This window comes from Neomonachus schauinslandi, chromosome 12 (genome assembly GCF_002201575.2).
Source record: "Neomonachus schauinslandi chromosome 12, ASM220157v2, whole genome shotgun sequence".
Lineage (NCBI taxonomy): Eukaryota > Metazoa > Chordata > Mammalia > Carnivora > Phocidae > Neomonachus > Neomonachus schauinslandi.
The window spans coordinates 36,538,766-36,557,108 of record NC_058414.1 but is presented as its reverse complement, the minus strand read 5'-3'; positions in this window follow the sequence as shown (position 1 = coordinate 36,557,108).

The window sequence follows — 18,343 nt, the reverse complement described above, 5'->3', positions numbered from 1 at the left end:
ATGAATAATGATGAAAATATTACCTATCAAAACGTGTATGTAAAGGCAACTAAGAAGTTCTTAGGAAAAAAGTTTAGTATTGAATGCATATATTAGAAAATATGAAAGGCTTAACTTAATAAGTTGAGCATCCAAGTTAAGAATTGAGGATTGGTGTCAAAGTAATCTTGAGAAAGAAAAACAAAGCTGGAGGTATCACAATTCCAGATTTCAAGATATACTACAAAGATAGAGTAATCAAAATAGTATGGTACTAGCACAATGGATCAGGATCAGTGGAACAGGACAGAGAGCAGAGAAGAAACCCCATACTTATATGGTTAATTAATCTATGACAAAGGAAGTAAGAATATACAATAGGGAAAAGACAATCTTCAATAAATGGTGTTGGGAAAACTGGACAGCCACATGCAAAAGAATGAAACTGGACCTATTTCTTATACTATACACAAAAATAAACTCAAAATGGATTAAGGACCTAAATGTAAGACTTGAAACCATAAGACTCCTTAAAGAAAGAATAGGCAGTAATCTCTTGGACATTGGCCTTAAAAACATTCTTCTGTGTATATCTTCTCAGGCAAGGGAAACAAAAGGAAAAACAAACTACCGGGACTTCGGGACTATACCAGAATAAAAAGCTTTTGAACAGTGAAGGAAACCATCAACAAAACAAAAAGGCAATCTACTGAGTGAATGAAGATATTTGCAAATAATATATGTGATAAGGGGCTAATATCCAAAATATATAAAGAACTTCTACAACTCAACACCAAAAAAACAATCCAATTAAAAATAGGCAAAGGAAAAAAAAACAGGCAAAGGACCTGAATAGACATTTTTCTAAAGAAAAAGGCAGACTGTCAACAAACATGTGAAAAGATGCTCAACATCACTCATCATCCGGGAAATACAAATCAAAACCACAATGAGATATCACCTCATACCTGTCAGAATGGCTAAAATAAATAAATAAATAACAAGTGTTGATGAGAATGTGGGGAAAAAAAGGAACCCTCATGCACTGTTGGTGGGAATATGAACTGGTGCAACCACTGTGGAAAATAGTACAGAGGAGCCTCAAAAAATTAAAATAAAATGCCATATGACCCAGCAATTCCACTACTGCATATCTACCCAAAGAAAATAAAAACACTAATTTGAAAAAGATATATGCACCCCCATGTTTACTGCAGCATTATTTGCAATATCCAAGATATGAAAGCAACGTAATACATAGATGAATGGATAAAGAAGATGTGGTATACATATACAATGTGATATTACTCAACCATAAAAAGAATGAGATCATGCCATTTGCCACAATACAGAGGGACTTAGGAAGTATTGTGCTAAGTGAAATAAGTCAGACGAGAAAGACAAATCCATCTGATTTCACTTATATGTGGAATCTAAAAAACAAGCTAAATGAACAAACAAACAAAAACAGAAACAGACCCCAAAATACAGAGAACTGGTGTTTTCCAGAATGGAGGCAGCTAAGGAGATGTGTGAAGTAGGTGAAAGGGATTAAGGATGCAAACTTCCAGTTATAGAATGGGTAAGTCATGGGGATAAAGGTGTAGTATGGGAAATATAGTCAATAATATTCCAATGGCTTTGTATGGTGACAGATGGTGCTTACACTTATCATGGTAAGCATAACTTAATGTATGGAGTTGTCAAATCACTATGTCATGTACCTGACACTAATATAGCATTGTAAACTGTACTTCTATAAAAAATAATTTTAAAAAAGGGTTGGATTGTCAAATAAGACTGACATAAATAAGAGATCAAACTTTATCAATAATATCAAGGGTGCAAATAATCAAAAAGCATAGTCAATCTGTGGAGAAGTCTAACACTTCTAGCTGGGCATTCTCAGGTCTTTTTTTAAAAACTATCTTGGAAATTCTCTGACCCTGAGCACCCATACTGAAGGAGCTTCTTAGGTCATAAACCATCTCTGCTTTATACTCAGATAGTTATAGCTTACATGATATTTTTCAGGCAATCATGTCCTATAAATCTATAGATGCCAGGTTCTTTTAAGCATTTATAAATGGCCAGGCACACCCTGCTAAAAGCCTTTCATAACAAGGCCTCTCCTTCTACAAAACCATTTTGTCTGTTTGCTATGAAGTCTGTCACTGCTAGGTTTACAAGGAGATTAAATTAGGGCATTTGCCTTCTTTCTTTTCCAGGGCATCTCCTCCTCTGGCCAGGAGAGCAAATGCTTTGCAGACCTGCTGTTTTTATCATTTATTTCCCAAGACACCAGTCAGAACAATGCAATAAGGTTAAAAACAAACTCAAACCCCCAAAACTCAAGAAGTGGAAAACCATAGAAGGATTAATGGTGTAGAAACAAAGGTAAATGGACAAATAAATAATGCCAAACAAACAGACCCTGGTTAATTGAAAATATCAATAAAATTGATAAACTTCTGGCAAGATTAACAAAATAAAAACAAAGAAACAAGACAAAAACAATCACTGTCAAAAGACATAAGTACAGGGGCACCTGGGTGGCTCAGTTGGTTAAGCGGCTGCCTTTGGCTCAGGTCATGATCCTGGAGTCCCTGGATCGAGTCCCGCATAGGGCTCCCTGCTCGGCAGGGAGTCTGCTTCTCCCTCTGACCCTCCCCCTCTCATGTGCTCTCTCTCATTCTCTCTCTCTCTCAAATAAATAAATAAAATCTTTAAAAAAAATGACATAAGTACAGATATGAATACAGGTTATAAGGATAATAAGAGCCTATTTGCTACCGTTTTTATGCCAATGTATCAGAAATCTTAAATTGAATGGACACAATCCTAGAGGAGAATCTTTAACCATGCAAGTAATAAAAAGAAACATGAGGAAAAGGATTGATTGGAGCTCTGAATGTTATTAACTGAGAATTTAAGACTGAAAAGTGAGAATAAGGGTAACAGAATGGAATGACTTTTGTTAATATGTTCAGTCAATGTAGAAATGAAACGACTAACAAAAATCAGGAGGCAAAGGAAAGAGAAGGTGGAAAATGGAATCAGCTGTGATAGCAAGACTCAAAGGATAACACAGCTGAAAAATCAAGTAGTTGGACTAGTAACATATTCACAAATACAAACATGATTAAGATCATACTGTTGAGTAAAATTATGCAATTAAATTACCAGTGGAGGATAAAAGATATGAGTTAATTTCCTTGTAGCTCTTAGTAGGGAACAGATAGTTAAGGACTAAAGAAGGAAGGAACTGAAGGCATTTTAAAAAAGTAAAATTGCAAGTATCCGGTAGAAAAGAAATACAAAGAAATTCCAGACAGCTGAAATAAAAAGCAAAGAAGACAGAACACCTAGTGAAAGATATATATTTAAAAAACAGAATAGACTTCTGGTTTCCAGTCTGATTTTTATAAAGAGCTTGAAAGTTGTCATTTTGTCCTCCCAACACCAAAAACAAACAAATCCAAACCAACAACTCTTCTTAGATTCATTAGATAATTGATGTCACAGGGTAAACTGACACCCTGGAAAATAAACAGAAAGGTGAATACAGAGAATCACGGCTTACCAGGAGCAGAGAGGCCCAGGAGCAGAAGCCCACAACGGACGCCAGAAACTGGTAGGATGTAAATCGACTAATTGCTGGAGACTGAGCATGAGCTAGTTTGAGGGATTAAAAACCCCTGGGGGCCCAGCCTTACAAAGTTAAATGTAGTTTTACAATATGATCCAGCATTCATGCTCCTAGAAGTTTACCCAATGAGTTGAAAACTTAGGTCAAAACAAAAACCTACACACAAATCTTTATAGGATCTTTATTTATATTGCTAAAAATTGGAAGCTACCAAGATGTCCTTCAATAAGTGAATGGATAAACAAGCTATGGTTCCATTCCATAGAACGGAATATTATTAGCAATAAAAAGAAATGAGCTATTAAACCACTAAGATATGGAGGAACATTTAATGCATATTGCTAAGTGAAAGAAGCCATTCTGAAAAGGCTATATCCTGTATGATTCTAACTATGTGACATTCTGGAAAAGACAAAACTATAGAGACAATAAAAGAATCAGTGGCTGTCAGGAGTTTGAGGGGTGAGAGAGAGAGGAATAAATAGGTAGAGCACAGTGGATTTTTAGGGCAGTGAAACTATTTTGTATGATATTCTATTGGTGGATACATAACATTATATATTTGTCAAAACACTTCACGAAGAGTGAACCCTAGTGCAAACTTCAGACTTTAGTTAATAATAATAATAACCAATTTTAATCAGTTGCATCAAATATACCACATTAATGGAAAATGTTAATAATAGAGAAAATTATGTGCAGAAGAAGGGATATACAGGAACTCACCATATTGTCTGCTCAATATTTCTATAAACCTAAAACTTGTGAAAAATAAAGTCAATTAATTAAAAAAATAGACTAAACAATGTAACACACTATAAAAGGACTCAAACATACCTGTCACATCAGTGAAGGTAACTTGATTTAAATCACATGGATTAAAAACTATGCTTAAATAAGACAAAGAAGGACAAATATAATGTTAAGGGATATGACTCATAACAAAAATATAGCAGTGCACCCATAACAGAGAATCAACCTTCATACAACTGAATGAAAAGAGACGGGGGAGTGGCCACACATGCAGAGCCAGCAAAATACATACACTAGCTCTTTGCTTCAGTTCCAGTCTTCTCCAGGGCTTCCTAACTGGTATTTTCCATGTGACGTCTGAAGCTTCTAGAGTTTTTGAGACCATATTTAGATAAAAAGACAATTTACAAATTCAAAATTAGGTAGGAACGTGCTTATTTTGAATGAGAAAAGAAATGACAATAAGATATTGGAGCCTAGGAAATCCAAGTCCCTTTTTACTAAGGGCTTAAGGAAAGTTATTATAAATGCCTATACAGATATGCTTCCTGATCTCACCCTGGTTTCCTTCTCCCTTCAGAACACCTTTAAACTCTCAACGACACCCAATATTCACAGGGCCCAGCAAGAGAAAACCTCTGACTCTCACTCTCCATTAGCGGCACAGTTAAGTCTGCCTCTGTCCTGTGACTATTATTCTCCAGTAGCAACAAGTCCACAGGACATGGGGATTCAGGAGTATCTGTTAGCCCCAAGCTTCTCCACAACCATGAATGACTTCATTCTTGACTCTCAGACACCAGTTGTGGCTTCCCCTATGGGTAACCAAGGAAACCTATCTTTCGGGAAATTCCTTCCCTCACGGTCTAGTTGCTTTAAAAACTTTCGTTCCCCACTCCAGTGTTTTGTCTTTTTAGTCTTGGCCTTCAGTTCCAGTTTACAATCCTTGAGTTCCATATGGTTCTAAAGGGATTATAAAGTGGAGGTCTGTTCGTTTAAGGAGATGATGGGGAAAATGAGTCCTAAGAGTGAAGTAGCTACAAGATACTGGTCTCAGGTCTTTCCTTCTATTCTGATTAGGACTATACTGAACTTGTCTTTTTGTTTACCTAGAGTTGTAAGAAAACAAAAATCAAAACCATACCTAGCTTTATTATATGTTAGGTTCCAGGAAGAGGAAAAACAACCAATTCTAACACTTAATTCATTTCACATCTTTAGGAGGTACAGTAGATCTTTTTTTTTTTTAAGATTTTATTTATTTATTTGAGAGAGCCAGAATGAGAGAGAGAGAGCACATGAGAGGGGGGGAGGGTCAGAGGGAGAAGCAGACTCCCTGCCGAGCAGGGAGCCTGATGCGGGACTTGATCCCGGGACTCCAGGATCATGACCTGAGCCGAAGGCAGTCGCTTAACCAAATGAGCCACCCAGGTGCCCCGGGAGGTACAGCAGATCTTGAACACTTTTTTTCAAGGAGGTTACATCAATGGTATATTTTCTATATTTTCTGAAAAGCTTTGAATGTCTTTGTCTTCATATATGAGGAGGAACATTGCTGGGATATCATTCCCCTCCAGTTCATATAGACATTATTGAATTGCCTTTGTCATTTTATTTTATTACTTATTTTTTTATATTTCTTTAAAAAAAAACTTATTTAAATGCTAGTTAACATACAGTGCAATATTGTTTTCAGGAGTGGAATTAAGTGGTTCATCACTTACATACAACACCCAATGTTCATCATAACAATAACAAGTGCTCTCCTTAATACCCATCACCCGTCTAGCCCATCCCCCACTCACCTCCCTCCATCAACCCTCAGTTTGTTCTCTATCATTAAGAGTCTCTTATGGGGGCGCCTGGGTGGCTCAGTTGGTTAAGCGACTGCCTTCGGCTCAGGTCATGATCCTGGAGTCCCGGGATCGAGTCCCGCATCGGGCTCCCTGCTCAGCGGGGACCCTGCTTCTCCCTCCGACCCTCCCCCCTCTCATGTGCTCTCTGTCTCTCTCATTCTCTCTGTCTCAAATAAATAAATAAAATCTTTAAAAAAAAAAAAAGAGTCTCTTACGGATGTTTCCTTCTCTCTCTTTTTTTTCTTCTCCCATATTTGTTCATCTGTTTTGTTTCTTAAGTTCCACATATGAGTGAAATCATGGTATTAGTCTTTCTCTGAATTATTTCACTTAGCATAATGTACTCTAGCTCCATTCATATCATTGTGAATGTCAAGATTTCATTCTTTTTGATGGTTGAATAATATTCCATTGTATATAAATGCCACATCTTCTTTATCCCTTTATCATTCAATGGACATTTAGGCTTTTTCCATACTTTGGCTATTGTTGATAATGCTGTTATAAACATCAGCTGCATGTACCCCTTAGAATCTGTGTTTTTGTATCCTTTGGGTAAATACCTAGTAGCTCAATTGCTGGATGGTATGGTAGTTCTATTATTAACTTCTTGAGGAACCTCCATACTGTTTTCCAGAGTGGCTACACCAGTTTGCATTCCCACCAACAGTGTAGGAGGGTTCCCCTTTCTCTGCATCCTTGCCAACACTCGTTTCTTGTGTTGTTAATTTTAGCCATTCTGACAGGTGTGAGGTGGTATCTCATTGTAGTTTTGATTTGTTTTTCCCTGATAATGAGTGATCTTGAGCATCTTTTATGTGTCTGTTAGCTATCTGGATGTCTTCTTTGGAAAATGTCTATTCATGTCTTCTGCCCATTTCTTAACTGGATTATTTGTTTTTGGGGTGTTGGGCTTGATAAGTCCTTTATAGATTTTGAAGACTAATCCTTTATCAGACATGTCATTTGTAAATATCTTCTCCCATTCTTTAGGTTGCCTTTTAGTTTTGTTGATTGTTTCCTTCACTGTGCAGGTGCTTTTATCTTGATGAAGTCCCATTTGTTCATTTTTGCTTTTGCTTCCCTTGCCTCTGGTGATGTGTCTAGTAAGAAGTTGCTATGGCTGAGGTCAAAGAGGTTGCTTCCTGTGTTCTTCTCTAGGATTTTGATGTTTTCCTGTCTCACATTTAGGTCGTTCATCCGTTTTGAATTTATTTTTGTGTATGGTGTAAGGAAGTGGTCCAGTTTGATTCTTCTGCATGTGGCTGTCCAGTTTTCCCAACACCCTTTGTTGAAGAGAATTTTTTCCATTGAATATTTTTTCCTGCTTTGTTGAAAATTAGTTGACCATATAGTTGTGGGTCCATTTCTGGATTTCCTATTCTGTTCCATTGATCTATGTGTCTGTTTTTGTGCCGGTACCATACTGTCTTGGTGACTACAGCTTTGTAATAGAGCTTGAAGTCTGGAATTGTGATGCATCCAGCTTTGCTTTTCTTTTTCAATAGCTTTGGCTATTCAGGGTCTTCTGTGGTTCCATGCAAATCTAGGATTATTTGTTCCAGCTCTGTGAAAAATGCTGGTGGTATTTTGACAGGGATTGCATAAAATGTGTAGATTGCTTTGGTAGTATAGACATTTTAACAATGTTTGTTCTTCCAATCCATGTGCATGGAATGCTTTTCCGTTTCTTTGTGTCCTCTTCAATTTCTTTCATAAGTGTTCTGTAGTTTTCAGAACATAGATCTTTTATCTCTCTGGTTAGGTTTATTCCTAGGTATCTTATGATTTTTGGTGCAATTGTAAATGGGATCAAATCCTTGATTTCTTTTTTTGCTGCTTCATTACTGGTGTATAGAAATGCAACAGATTCCTGCATATTGATTTTATATCCTGTGACTTTGCTAAATTCATGTATTAGTTCTAGCAATTATTTGGTGGAGTCTTTTGGGTTTTCTACATAGAGTATCATGTCTGCAAATAGTGAAAGTTTGACTTCTTCCTTGCCAATTTGGATGCCTTTTATTTCTTTGTGTTGTCTGATTGCTGAGGCCAAGACTTCCAGTACTATGTTAAATAGTAATGGGGAGAGTGGACATCCCTGTCTTGTTCTTGACCATAGAGGAAAAGCTCTCAGTCTTTCCCCATTGAGGATGATATTAGCTGTGAGTCTTTCATATATGGCCTTTATGATGTTGAGGTATGTTCCATCTGTATCTATCTTGTTGACAATTTTTATCAAGAATGGATGCTGCATTTTGTCAAATGGCTTTTTCTGCATCTACTGAGAGGATCATATGGCTCTTATCCTTTCTTTTATTAATGTGCTGTATCATGTTGATTGATTTGCAAATATTGAACCACTCCTTGTAGCCCAGGAGTAAATCCCACTTGATCATGGTGAATAAATCTTTTAATGTACTGTTGGATTTGATTTGCTAGTATCTTTTGAGAATTTTTGCATCCATGTTCATCAGGGATTTTGGACTGTAATTCTCCTTTTTAGTGGGGTCTTTGTCCGGTTTTGGAATCAAGGTAATGCTGGCCTCATAGAAGAAGTTTGGAAGTTTTCTTCTCATTTCTGTTTTTTGGAACAATTTGAGAATAGACATTAACTGTTCCTTAAATGTCTGGTAGAATTCCCCTGGGAATCCATTTGGCCCTGAACTTTTGTTTGTTGGGAGATTTTTCATTACTGATTCAATTTCTTTTCTGGTTATGGGTCTGTTCAAATTTTCTATTTCTTCCTGTTTCAGCTTTGGTAGTTTGCATGTTTCTAGGAATTTGTCCATTTCTTCCAGATTGCCCAGTTTGTTGGCACATAATTTTTCATAGTATTCTCTTATAATTGTTTGTATTTCTGTGGTGTTGGTTGTGATCTCTCCTCTTTCATTTGTGATTTTATTTGGGTCCTTTCTCTTTTATTTTTGGTAAGTCTGGCTAGGGGTTTATTAATTTTAGTAATTCTTTCAAAAAACCAGTTCTGAGTTGCATTGATCTGTCCTACTGTTTTTTGTTTGTTTGTTAGCTTGTTTCTATATCATTTATTTCTGCTTTAATCTTAATTATTTCCCTTCTTCTGCTGGCTTTAGGCTTTATTTGTTGTTCCTTTCCTAGCTCTGTTAGGTATAAGGTTAGGCTGTGTATTTGAGACTTTTCTTGCTTCTTGCGGTAGGCCCATATTGCATTATACTACCCTCTTACGACTGCTTTTGCTGCATCCCAAAGGTGCTTCCATGTACTTTAAAAAAAGAGATTTATTTATTTTAGAGAGACAGAGAGAGAATGAGAGAGAGAGGGAGAGCACATGTGTGGGCGGAGCGGCAGAGGGAGAGAATTTTCAAACAGACTCCCTGCTGAGCGTGGAGCCCAACAAGGGCCTTGATCCCATGACCCATGAGATCATGACCTGAGCCAAAACCAAGCATCAGATGCTTAACTGACTGAGCCACCCAGGTGCCCCTTCCATTACTTTTTTATTTCTTCTTTAATTTCCTGGTTAATCCATTCATTTTTTAATAGGATGTTCTTTAACCTCCATGTATTTGTGGTCTTTTCAATTTTTTTTTTTTTTTTTGGTTGACTTCAAGTTTCATAGTGTTGTGGTCTGAAGATATGCATTGTATGGTCTCAGTCTTTTTACACTTGTTGAGGGCTGATCTGTGGCCCAACATGTGAGATATTCTGGAGAATGTTCCATATGTACTTGAAAAGAATGTGTATTCTGCTGCGTTAGGATGAAATGTTCTGAATTTATCTGTTAAGTCCATCTGGTCCAGCATGTCATTTGAAGCCATTGTTTCCTTGTTAATTTTCTGCTTAAATTATCTCTCCATTGCTGTAAGTAGGGTGTTAAACTCTCCTACTACTATTGTATTCTTATCAATGAGTTTCTTTATGTTTGTTATGAATTGATCTATATTTTGGGTGCTCCCAAGTTGGGGGCATAAGTATTTCCAATTGTTAGAGTGTCTTGATACGTTGACCCCTTAATTATGTTTTAATGCCCTTCTTCATCTCTTGTTATAGTCTTTGGTTTAAAATCTTGTTTGTCTGATATAAGTATGGCCACTCTGGCTTTCTTTTGACATCCATTAGCATGATAGATGGTTCTCCATCCCCTCACTTTCAATCTGCAGCTGTGTTTAGGTCTAAAATGAGTTTCTTATGGGCAGCATATAGATGGGTCTTGTTTGTTTTTTTAATCCATTCTGCTATCCTATGTCTTTTGATTGGAGCATTTAGTCCATTTACATTCAGAGTGATTATTGAAAGATATCAACTTAGTGTCATTGTGTAACCTATAAAGTTGGCGTTTCTGGTAATGTTCTCTGTTCCTTTGTAGTCTTTGGTGATTTTGGTCTACTTTTCCCCCACTCAAAGAGTCCCCTTTAATATTTCTTGCAGGGCTGGTTTAGTGGTCATGAACTCTTTTAGTTTCTGTGTGTCTGGGGAACTCTATATTTCTCTATTTTGAATGACAGCCTTGCTGGATAAAGTATTCTTGGGTGCATACGCTTTTGTCATTTAGTGTCCCAGAGGAGAATTCTGCATACGTCCAGCTTGGTTCTATCATTTTTTTAGCAATCCATGAGCCTTTCCCATCCACGTACTTAGGAAAGCTTTCTATCATAAGCATGCCTATAATTCCAAGATGGCAATTTTCTTCTTGCTTTGTCTATTTACCACTCTCTCTTCTTTTGCACCCAAGAAAAGTTTACATAGCTCTTCCTCTCCTTTACTCATTTTGTTTTCTCTATTTCAATTCCACCCTTTCTTTTTTCCTTCCATTTTCACTGAAATTCTGATATTCATTTTGTAGTTTTATTACAATCTTAACTTATCTTGCCTTTTACCTTTCTCTTCTAATTAGGTTCTATTTATCACAGTCTGTTCAATCTATTTGGATATCTTCTTGTTCACAAAGGCTGTATTTTCTAAAATATTTTTCCTGTCATAAATTATTTTTAGCAGTTTGCTTTACTTTGAGTGTTTAAAACTATGTTCCTTTAATGTGAGTTTATAGTGTGGTTTCATAGATTCTATGCTGGTTGTATATTTTATGCCTTTTGATATGAGAAGAAATCACTTAAGCCCATTAATATAGTGTGTACAGACTTCCCTTGGTTTTATTCACTGACACTCTGTTTAGTGTCCAGATTCCACGTCAGAGCAGCAGCTGGAGATGGATCTCAATGCAGAGAGCAGTGATCAGAGTTTAGCAGATAGTAAACAACAAAGATTTGCTAGATTGATCGAAGGTGTTCTTATGTTCCCACTTCAGGATGCTTCCTGACATTCTGAACTGGAATAAAGAAATAAGACAAAACAGAAAACCTCATGCTGTGGCTCTTCTCCTTCCAGGCTTGCCAATAGCATTTATTTGGAAAACCATAATTCCTATGATCCAATGTTCTGTGGTCATTCCTTTTCTCCTCCCTTCTCCATTTCCTTCTGGGAGTCACCATTTCTAATAGGCTACATATAAAAAGAGTTTTATTGATGAGAGATTCTGATATCCTGCTTCCAAGATAGCCCTAACACTCCCCTGCTTCCTGGTATTCTCCCCTTTGTGTAGCTCCTTCCCACACTGGATCAGGATTGGTTTGTGATACCAACAGCATACAGCAGAAGTGATGGGATGTAACTTCTAGGATTCCAAAAGCTTCCATCTTGAGCATTCTCTCACTCTCTCTTTTCTGGGTTACTTCTTCTGGATGAGACCACTGAGGTAGCCCATGGAGAGAACCATTTGCTGAGGAATAGAATTCTCCAGAATCAGTCAAGCACCGACATAACTAATTCCCTGGTTGACACCTTGACTGTAATCTTATGAGAGATACTGAGCCAAAATCACCCCAGTGACTGCTTTCAGATTCCTGATTCTCAGAAACTATGCAAGATAAGAAATAGTTGTTGTTTTAAGCTGCTCAATTTTGAGATACTTTGTTATGAAGCAATAGATAACTAATATAGGAATGAAAGAAAATATTTTGGCTTATCTCAAAAATTAGCACTCACACTGTATATGGATTGTTGATGAATTTTGTGGTGGTTTAGCCAAAAAAAATGTTTTTTTCTAAACTAAGAAACAGAGAGTAAGAGAAGAATGAAGGATCTTTTATTCAGAAAAGGAAAATTTCCTCTTTTCTAGAATGGCTGCACAAACGGCAGCAGTTTGTTTTTAATTTCATTCCTTTAGTTTTGCAGTTAGTGCAAATGTCTTTCAGACCCTGGTAACAGGTTGTTTTGTTTTGTTTTGTTTTGTTTTAGCAATTTTAGTTTTCAGCATCATTATGGGTTTATTTTTCTATATCTTCATAGATACTTTGTGGCCATTTGGTAAAATATATAATAGAACTCATTAAGCCAACTCAATTTTGAACCAGAATTTCTGTAACAAAATTAATTACATATGATTTCAATTATTTTAAGTTGATTGATGTTCATTTCATGGGTCAGGTTATAGTATGATGGTAAATGTTCACCATCTATGACTGTCAATTTTTCTATTTCTTTTTTCAACTCCATCAGTTTTTGCTTCATTTATTTTGAGACTCTTTTGTTTGGTGCCGTATTTAGCTTCATTACATGTTTCTGGTAGATTGATCCTTTTATCATTATGTAATGTCCCCCTTTCTTTCTACCAATTTTCTCTTCTCTGAAATCTATGTGATCAGACATTAACATAACTATTCCTTTTTAAAAAATAATGTTTATAGTGACAAATGGGAGGTATATTGTGATGAGCATAGCATAACATTTAGACTTGTTGAATCACTGTGTTGTATACCTGAAACTAATGTAATATTGTGTATCAACTATCCTTCAATAAAAAATAAAATTAAAAATAAAATTAATATTTAAGTGGTATATCTTTACCATCTTTTTACTTTCAACCTACCGATATCACTGGTGTTTCTTGTAAACAGTATATAGTTGGGTCATTATTTTAAACCATTCTATCTTTTACTCAGTGTATTTAAACCATTTACATTTAACATAATCATTAACATGCTACAACCAATCTGCCACTTATCATTTGTTTTGTTTGTTTCTTGTTTTTCTTTCTCTATTTCTCTTTTCTTGCCTTCCTGTGGGATATTTCAATAATATATTTTTAGGATTCCATACTGACTTATTTAAGGTATTTTTTAGTATATCTTTTTGCATCGTTTTCATAGTGATTGCTTTGAGTATTACAATATATACAGTCTACTGGTATCATTTTCCCACTCCAAGCAAAGTGTGGAAAGTTCATTTCCAATTAAGTCCTTTGACTTTCTCCATTTTAAAATATAATTGTCTTGAGTATCAGGTAGTACTACTATAGTTTTTTTCTTTTTTAAGATTTTATTTATTTATTTATTTGAAAGAGAGAGAGAGAAAGCGAGCATGAGAGAGAGAGAGCATGAGCAGGGGAGGAGGGAGAAGCAGGCTCCCTGCCAGGCGGGGAGCCCAATGTGGGGCTCGATCCCAGGACCCTGGGATCATGACCTGAGCCAAAGGCAGACATTTAACCAACTGAGCCACCCAGGCGCCCCACTACTATAGTTTTTATTTCAATCATCAAATACTATTTACAAAACTGATGAGAGAAAGAATAGGTTATTATATGTACCCTTATTTCTTCTCTTTCTGCTATTCCTTCTTTTCTCCTGGTATCTACGATTCTTTCTTTTATAATATCCTTTCTATCTGAAGAACTAGCTTTAGCCAGCCTTAAAAGTTAGGTCTGCTAACAAAAACAAACTAACATAAAAAAAAAAAACAAAATAAAAAAAAATGCGAAATCTTTTAGTGTTCTTTATCTGACATGTCTTTATTTCTCTTTAAATTCTACATGATAGGGCGCCTGGGTGGCTCAGTTGGTTAAGCGACTGCCTTCAGCTCAGGTCATGATCCCAGGGTCCTGGGATCGAGTCCCGCATCGGGCTCCCTGCTCTGCGGGGAGCCTGCTTCTCCTTTTCCCACTCCCCCTGCTTGTGTTCCCTCTCTCGCTGTGTCTCTCTCTCTCTGTCAAATAAATAAATAAAATCTTTAAAAAAAAAAATTCTACATGATAATTTCACTGGATATAGAATTTGCAGCTGAAAGTTATTTTATTTCAGCACTTGGAAAGTCCCAATTCCTTCCGGTCTCCATGATTTCAAACAAGAAACCCTTTGTCATGCAAATTGATATTCCCTGTGGGCAATATGTCCTTTTTTTTTCTGGCTGCATTGAAGATGTTTTCTTTGTCTTTAGTTTTCAGAAGTTTAATTATGGTAGTGTGGATTTCTTTGATTTATCCTGTTTGAAGTTTGCTTTTTGGATTTGTAGCTTTATGCTTTTTCCAAATTTGGGAAGTTTCCATCTATTATTTCTTCAAATATTCTTTCAGCCTCATTCTTTGTCCTCTCTTTCTGGGATTCTTATGATATGAATGTTGTTATCTTTTGTTATACACTTATAGGTCTCAGGCTCTGTTCATTTTGTTTGTTTCTTTCTTTCTTTCTTTCATCTATTTTCTTTCTGTTTTTCAGATTGGGTGAATTCTATTAATCTCTTTCAAAGTTACTGATTCTATGCTCTGTTATTTCCACTGTACTACTGAGTCCATTCAGTGAATTTTCTTGTGTTGTTATTATTATATTTTTCAGTTCTATAATTTCCCTAAAGCCATTTAAAACTGACTGATCAGTTCTCCTTGTTGGTGGTATCAGGCTCACCTGGTGTCAAAGGGATTTCCATTAAATTCCACAGAGGAATGAGCCTATGTGGGCTGCCTTCTGTTGTTAGGTTAGAGGTCAGGGAATAATGAGTCTGCTTTATCTTTTTGTTTAGTGGAAAGGACATAAGACTTCCTGTTGCTATGTCATTCCTCTAGTGCTGGCTTCCCAAACCAGTTTGCCTTCTCACCACCTTTCAGAGTTTTCATTTGGTTGTCTCTTATGTTAATTCCAGGGACTGTGTTTGTCCTTCACCAGAGAGGAGCAGAGAGAAATGAGTTTGTGCCATTTTATGAGTCTCATTCATCTATTCTTGATCTTTTTTTTTTTTTTAAGATTTTATTTATTTGAGAGAGAGAGAGAGAGAGCACAAGCCAGGGGAAGGGGCAGAGGAAGAGAGAGAAGTGGACTCCCCACTGAGCAGGGAGCCCAACATGGGGCTTGATCCCAGGACCCTGGGATCATGACCTGAGTCAAAGGCAGACACTTAATGGACTGAGCTACCCAGCCGCCCCTATTCTTGATTTCTTGACAGACGTCCCTTGACATGGTATCTGATGTAATCAGTCCCTACTGTAGTTGAAACTATACTACCTATTTATTTAGAAAATGTGCAGTGCTAGTCTATTCTTTGTGTAGAGGGGGGCACTGGTTAGAACAAGGCATATTATATAAGAAAAAGTAGTCTAGATATATGCTATTTTTAAAAAGATTTTATTTATTTATTTGGGTGAGAGAGAGAGAGCAAAAGAGAGCACAAGCAGGCAGAGGGGCAAAGGGAGAGGGAGAAGCAGACTTCCTGCTGAACAGGGAGTCCTATGTGGGGCTTGATCCCAGGACCCCAGATCATGACCTAAGCCAAAGGCAAATGCTTAACCGACTGAGCCACCCAGGCGCCCCTAGTTATATGCTATTGATTGACTATTTATTGCTCAAAAAGAAAGGGCATTGCTCAGTGAAAGAAATTTCCTAAATCAGTCAGATTAGCTTTATCCAAAAATTTTTAATGATTTATCTGTACAAAACTACAAACAGCGTAAGAAAAGTCAATGAAGAAGATCATGAGGAGAGAGAGGAAGGGAGGGAGGAAGGAAAGGAGCCGGGGAGAGAGACAGAGAGATTGGAAAAGCCCATCTATAGAGTTCCCTAGAAACCTGAATATCTTTTCTTTCCAGTTAATATTGGTATGTCTTCATAGAATAAGCACCCATCATCTGTACCCTCTGTCTCCAGAATGTGGCTTGGGTAAGTGTTTGTCCCTCACAAAGAGAAAGGTCTCATTAATATATCACACTACCAAAATAATACACTTCACCCAGAAACTCTAATAGGATACTATTTGGAAATATTAAGCTATTCTTTTATCTTGAACTTTCTCCCCACTCAGGAACTAGATTGTGTGACATCATCAGGAATGGGAGTTTACAACAGAAAATCAGGAAAAGGTTTTGTAATTTCAAAAGCCTGGGCCTTGAGATAACTTAGAACATAGAAAAAGAATGTGGTAAAGCAGAGTTAAGACTTCCCACTCCTAGGGGGCGCCTGGGTGGCTCAGCTGGTTAAGTGACTACCTTCAGCTCAGGTCATGATCCCACAGTCCTGGGATTGGGCCCCGCATCGGGCTCCCTGCTCAGCGGAGAGCCTGCCTCTCCCTCTTCTGCTCCCCCTGCTTGTGCTCTCTCTCTCTCTCTCACTCTTCAAATAAATAAATAATAATAATAATAAAGACTTCCTACTCCTAGAAGAAATGCAAGGCTTTAGATAGCCTCGTATGTCATGGGAGCAGTATGGTGATTCTAGCACATCCAAGAATGGGACTGAGATGTCAGGAACAGAGCAAAATCTGGCAACACCTTACAGATAGGACTGAAGGATGATTCAAAGGGATTTGTGTGGCTGGCAGCTGAGAACTAGCTCAGAATAAGGAAGTCTCAGAAGGAGCATACACAGTTGTTGAAAAACATGGGAGTCAGGAGTGCCCCTTCTAATGCTCTAGAACTACATGAGCCCCCAGCATCTTAGATACAACCCCAGGGAAAGTTTAGGCAAATTCTCATTGGCTGGGATTATATTTTTGTGACCTGGTTGGAGAGAAAGTTAAAAGCAAATGTTACCATTAACTCTGAAGTCTCCTGTGTGCCTCTTCCCTCAGATGTAACTACTTTCAAAATGCTGTGTTCATTATTCTACTGTTTTCCTTTTTAACTTACCATATATACATGTATCCCTAAATAAATTTTTAGTTTTTCATGTTTTTGAATTTTACATAAATGTAATCATACTGTATCTGTTCTTCAGTAAAGTTTTTCATTCAACATTTATGTTCCTGAGTTTCATCTGAGGTGATGCACTTGAATTCGTTCATTGTCACTGCTGGGTAGTATTCTATTTTATGAATATATGGCAATTATTCATCCATTTTCTTTCCGGAGAGCATCTGGATCATTTTCAGATTTTGGCCATTTCAAACGATATTACTATGAACTTTCTTAACATATCTCCTCATGCACATAGGTAAGTCATTCCCCAAAGCAATCTAAGAATGGAATTGCTTGGTATTCATTAGGGTATATCAGCTGCTGATATAAACTATTCCAAAATCTCAATGACTGAACACTATAAACATTACTTCTCACTCACTCCAAGTTACATGGGAATATTGTTGGTTGGTTCTCCTGCGCAGATTGCAAGTGGTCCTGCTGCCATCCTCTACACTTGGCCCTACAGTGGCCTCAGAAAGGACCATGGGGAAGACAACAGATCACCATTTTGGTTTGGGAATGCCACTCACAGATTCTGTTCACATTCTATTGGCCAGAACTAAGCATAGAGACTACACTAGATGCCAAGAATCTAGGAACTTGTAGTCCCTGTCCCAGGTTGGCAGCAACTTCACAACAACTCTACACTGTGGAAAGGGAGCAGAAATCTGTAGTGGTTCCGTTATTAAGTTCTGCTACAGCTAGGTCGTAAAGTGTGTTTATGTTCAATTTTGTAAGAGAATTGCAATTTGTTTTCTAAGAGCTGATAACAAATTGCATGTGCATTAGCAGTATAGGAGGTCCAGGTGCTCAGTACTTTTGTCTATACCTGGTATTCTGCAAATCACTTCACTAAACAGATTACCAATCTGTAAACTATTTTTTTTAAATGAATTCCTAGAAGGTCTTTCTTAAATAAATCATTTAACTATTTCATGATGAAAGAAATAATGGAAATGACCTTAAATAATTCATTAAAGTCAGGCCATTAAAGTCCCAACATGCCCAGGTTTTATTCTCCATAGCCCAGCCATCCTTTCTGAGGGTTTTAGTAATTTCAGATGTATTCAGTGAAAGCTTTTTTATTGTTTCCCTTTTCCCCCTGTAGATTTAAATGCTTATCATAGTGCCTTG